Genomic DNA, 6,000 nt, shown 5'->3' with positions numbered 1-6,000 from the left:
AGAGAACAAAATTGTTGGATCCATAAATGAACAGAATTTGTTGGGGAAGAGTCAACATGGTTTTTATAAAGGGAAATCGTGCCTCACCATTCTACTGGAACTCTTTGAGTGGGTCACCAAGCATGTGGACAAGGGGATCCAGTGGATATTGTGTACTTAGATTTCCAGAAAGCCTTTGACAGGGTCCCTCACCAAAGATTCTTATGTAAGCTGTCATAGGATGAGAGGGAAGATCCACTCATAGATTGATAACTCACTGGTTAAAAGACAGGAAACAAAGGCAGCGTCTATACTACAGAGATCTTTTGAAAGAAGCTCTTCCAGAAGATCTCTTCCAAAAGAACTTCTTTCGAAAGAGTGTGTCCACTCACAAAAAAAAGAAAAAAAAATGGATCAAAAGAGTGACCTGCTCTTTTGAATGAGATCATTCACACAGCCCCCACTTTTTTGAAAGAAGAGGCTGGGATCAAAAAATCAGGCCTCACGAGAACTGCTCTTTTGAAAAAAAAAAAAAAAAAGGGCCTGCAGAGAGTTTACACGTTTTCTTTTGAAAAAAAATTTGAAAGGGGGTGCTCTTCCTGAAATGGGAAAGAAAGAGCGATTTCAAAAGGAGCACTGCATTCTTTTGATTTACTTTCAAAAAGAATGCTTTTTGTGTGTAGACGTTCTGTGGGATCTTTTGAAAGAGCCCCCTTCTTTTGAAAAATATTTTGAAAGACCTTGCTAGTGTAGACACAGCCAAAGTGTAGAAATAAATGGTCAGTTTTCAGAATGGAGAAAAGAGAGTAGTGGTGTCAAGGTATCCCCAGGAGGAGCCATTTCTATTCAGTATATTCCTAAATCATCTAGAAAAAGTGGTAAACAATGAGGCGGCACAATTTGCAGATGATACAATACTATTCAAGATAATTAAATCCCAGACAGATGTGAAGAGCTATGAAAGAATCTCTCAGAAGACGGTATCTGGGCAACAAAATGGCAAATGAAATCTAACGTAGATAAATGCAGGTAATGCCCATAGGAAAACCATAATCCTAACTAAACATATGAAGTGATGGAGTATAAATCGGCTGTTGCCACTAAAGGAAGAGATCTTGGAGTCATTGTGGATAGTTCTCTGAAAACATCCACTCAGTGTGCAACGGCTTCAAAAATGTGAACAGAATATTGGGCATCATGAAGAAAGGGATAAATAATAAGACCGAAAACAGAGGTGACCAGTGCAATTATTCTATGGGGGGCCACCAGTCACATATGCCTGTCCCATTCCCTCCACACCCATGGTCCTCCCTCTCTTGCCCCTGCTCCACCCATGCCACACCTCTTCCCTTTCCATGGCCCTCTCCCTCCCGCCGCTGCTCCACACAGGCCCTGTCCTCTCCCTTTCCCTGCTCTGACTCTGCCTGTCTCTTCCTGTGGAAGCACCACTTGCAGTGATTGCAGGGCAGTTCCTTCCACACCTCTGGAGTGGCATGGCCTGAGAGTAGCATGAGCTCTAGCTTGCACTACTCTCAGGCCAGGCCACTCCAAAGGAGTGGTGGGACTACCCCCACACTCATTGGAAGTAGCACAGTGCTGATGGGGGCTGAGTGCGGCGGGGTGGGGCTGAAGCAGGGAGTGCATGTGACCCCCTCTGTACTCCCACATATTGCCCTGGACAGAAATATCATATTGCTTCTATACAAATCCATAGCACAAACACATCTTGAATATTGAGTGCAGATGGGGTTACCTCATCTCAAAAAAAGTATATTGGAATTGGAAAAGGTTCAGAAAAAGGCAACAAAAGTGATTACGGGTATGGAACAGCTTCCGTTTGATGAGAGAATAATAAGACTGTAATTTTTCATTTTGGAGAAGAGATGACTAAGGGGTGATATGACTAAGGTCTTTAAAACCTTGAGTGATGTGGAAAAAGTAAATAAGTGCTAGTTATTCGTTCTCCTAATACAAGAATTAGGTGTCACCAAATACAATTAATAAGCAGCCACTTTAAAAGAAACAAAAGCAAGTATTTCTTTACAAAACACATAGGGCTTATCTACACTAGGAGTAAAGAGACTTCGAAGTTGCCCAGGCACTTCAAAGTACTGGCGGGTGAGGGGCGGCTACATGTGAGCCGGCACTTCAAAGTTTAAAATTTTGGAGTTGCCGTGGGGAAGAATTAGCTTAATGAAGTGCTGCGTATGCAGCGCAGCACTTCATTAATAATCTCCCGTCACCCTACTTACCATCCTCCCTTCGAAGTAGGGAGGTAGTGTAGACACAGCCACAGTCAACCTATGGAACATTTTTCCAGAGGGTGTTGTGAACGTCAAGGCTATAACGGTTAAAAAAGAACTAGATAAATCTATGGAGGGTATGTCCAGTAATGGCTGTTAGCCAGGACTGTGATTCAAGATCATTTTCTGATTTGTGTCAGTTATTTGACTGTCCTTATTATAGGTGAAGCTATCTGTCTCCCTAGCTGTCTATATATTTTGCTCTTCCAGTTTTTACATGCAATGTAATGTCCCTGTTTGGAATCACTATAACTCTGGGTAGGTCACCAAATTACTTAATTAACAGTGTGACACAGCAGGGTCAGAGAGAAGCAAGAGAGTAGTAGATGGGAGGCCTGTAATGCCTAGGATGATGAAGCTGTTATTCCCTATGGACTGGGGAAAGGTTAGTATGGGTAACTGGATCACCTTGAGCCAATTAAGATCCCATCCAAAATCTAATAACCCCTCGTCCCATCTTTGATTCAGGCAGGCAGGGAGGGGGAAGGAGAGTTAACTAGAGATTGAAGATGTATTGTAACCAGAAGACCAGAGTATCAGGGGAAGAGAAAGCACGTCCAAGCAGGGTAAAGAGACTCCCCAGGCACAGAAGACTGAGAGCAAACTCTAATCAAGGGGAAACAAAGTAAGCAGCCTGCATAGTTGAAGGGGCTCAGACTGGGAGCAGATGGTGGACCTCATTTCCTGCCATGCTCCCCACTTCTCCCACCAAGCCACTGGCAGAGCCCTCAACACCTCAGGATAGGGGCCGAAGGTGATGCCCTGATCTACTACACCAAAGAAAAATGTGAGGCTATCATAGTACCACTGGCCATTTGCCACGAGTTAGCAGCTTGTATCACTTCGGGAGCATAATGAAAATGAGATGACATATTACATAAATTAAGGCCCAAGCATTGAACTTAGATGTGAATGTAATTAATAGGCAGTAGGAATTCATATTGCTCAACATGAATTTCCACCATGCTGGTTTGTTACCAGTGCATGCTTCTTGAGCTTAAGTTTCTTTTTCAAGGGCAGAAAAGCTTTAGTGATTGCTTATTGTTAGAATGGGTACGATAACCTGAATGCTAGAGTTTACAAACTGTTCTTTCTGTCTGCCTTTAGCTTGTAGATACATGTTCTTTAAGTAGATTCCATCTATGCTTACTGAAAACATAGGTGTTTGGTCCTGCCGAGAGGGCAGGGAATTGGACCCAATGACCTCTCGAGGTCTCTTCCAGTCCTAGTGTTCTATGATTCTATGAAAGTTACAGGTCTGTGGTCCAATATGGATGAATAGATGTCTATGAACAGGTTGCACTTCCAGTCAAAACAGCATCTCTTAACAAGCTGGACACACTGTACAGAGTCTGCACTCACCCCCATCCTTGTGTTTGCCTTTATTAATGTGCTAGCACAAAACAAACCACTTAACCTCTTGCGTAAGCCTTTTTCCCACACTTGATTGTTTGTAGAGTTCCTGTTTGGTGACATATTAGCACCACTACCTAGAGGACCAACCTCCTTTCGTCAGAGCTGTTGTGGAATTACATATCTGCAAGATAAAGTGAGTCAACAGGGCTCAGTCAGCAACCCCCTTTAGGGTTTCAACACTGGTCCTTAGGGTGGGTCCACAGAAGAGCCCAGCAACTCCATAACAATGTGTAGCATGTGTGTGTTAGAGCTGAACAAACAATATGGTGATTCTAACCCATTTTTCTCTTGGAAAATTATCTTTGAAAAAAATGATTTTCAGAAATAATGTTTAGTTATTAACTGGTATCAGAGGGGTAGCCATGTTAGTCTGTATCCGCAAAAACAATGAGAAGTCCAGTGGTACCTTATAGACTACTAACAGATTTTTTGTACCATAAGCTTTCGTCAGCAAATACCTGACAAAGTGGGTCTTTGCCAACAAAAGCTTATGCTCCCAAATATCTGTTATTCTATAAGGTGCCACAGGACTTTTTGTTATTTTTGCAGTCATTTACTGAAAACTCATTAGCATTTTTGATGGCTGTTCAAGTCCAACGTGGCTTGTTTTCCCTTCTTGCTAATTTTCATGCTTGTGAACATACTGGTGAATTACGAGGAGGTAGGTTAAACATTCAAACCATAAGGGTTCTACTCTAATTAAAAAATCAGAGGGATGTTGCAGAGCCATTGAGTTGCTCAGGACAAAGGACCCAAACCTGCAAATACTCACTAACCATATCCCCAAGGGAATTTATAATGAAAATAAGTAGACTTGTGAGTAAGTCCCTGCAGGAGCTGGCCCTGAAATTGTAATGACATCCCATTATTGTGGTTTCAGTCTGGGTACTGGATGCCAAAATGTTGGAATCTTTTTCTGAAGTAAGCGTTCCACATGCAGGTATCCTAACTTGCTAATGGAGGTAGTATTCTTTATATATGTTAACTCTTACTACTTAGCAAGATTTCTCACTTGCTTCCTCTTTGGCTACATCTCCTCTCCATTTGGCAAATACCAATAGTATCTTCTGTGAGACAAAATATTCAGAGTTGTACTGGTCACATACTGAGGAGAAATACTGGCTCTTGTGAGGGTTACACAACTGTGTTATGTTTACATGGGGCCCCACATACCAACATCTCATATCAAAAATTGCGTTTTGATTTATTATGCGAGCTGGAGTCATTTACAGTAACTTCTTCCTATTCCCCACTGTGTCCATGTGTGGCACAGTCACATATTTTGAGCTCCTGTGGCTCATAGAGGTTCAGAAGGAAACTTCACTCATTTTTGAGTCAGAGGAGTAATAACTATGCTTTCAATGGGAGTTTGCCCTGCCCTTTCACTCACATTTTTCACTGTGGGTATGTTTCTTCCTGAAGTTTTTTTCCCAATACCTAAAAAAATCCACTTGATTGTATTATACTTCACCACCAACTATATTTACAATAAAGTTTGATTATGTTTTAGATAAAGAAAATAAGATTTCAGGCCTAGGGTATCAGTGAGTTATCTGTATCTTTTCTCAGAGTTGTAGAACTGTACGGCTAGATCACTAGATTGATCTGTCAACGGAACAAAAAAGCAGTTGCTTTTTTGCTTTTTTGTTTTGATAGCATATGGACTAGCACGCCTATGTCTCTGCTACTGTTGCCAGAAGTTATTGCCAGACGATATCTTCCGACAAAACTTTTGTTGACTGGAGATTGTGGCCAGACTTCAAAGCAGACTGAAAGAGTGATCCTCTCTATCGACAGAGAGAGGCCGGACTGCAAAACAAAACGGCCAACTGGAAGCACAGCAGACAGGGCTGCCCAGTGTCCAGGAAGCCACGTCTGTCAACAGAAGTCTCCTCAGAATGCCCAGACTGGCCTTCTGTCAACAGAAAGTGCCTCTGTTGATTTACTGTTGACGGAATGCTTTGGGAATGGGAATGCTCCACAGGTTTTGTCAACTCAACTCTCTAGCATGGACATAGCCTGCAATAGGAAAAAAAACAGGATCTCAATTTTTTTGTAACAAATCAAAATAAACCTTGTATGCAAAAACCACTTACAAAATATACCACGAAGCTTTGCATTTTTTGTGCTATCATCTGATTTCTAGCACCACCTGCATGATATATATTATAGAACTTCATGATGACATGAATAAAACCACTTCTGTTGCACACTATTACGATGAACTCTGTCTTCTGAAAACTATTTTCTATCGCTATTTTCCAAAGGACCATTATTATCCCGTGACACTATGAGCACTATT

The sequence above is a fragment of the Carettochelys insculpta genome, chromosome 2, assembly GCF_033958435.1.
Source record: "Carettochelys insculpta isolate YL-2023 chromosome 2, ASM3395843v1, whole genome shotgun sequence".
NCBI classification, from domain to species: Eukaryota; Metazoa; Chordata; order Testudines; family Carettochelyidae; genus Carettochelys; species Carettochelys insculpta.
The sequence above is the reverse complement of the archived record's forward strand: the minus strand, read 5'-3'. Positions refer to the sequence as shown.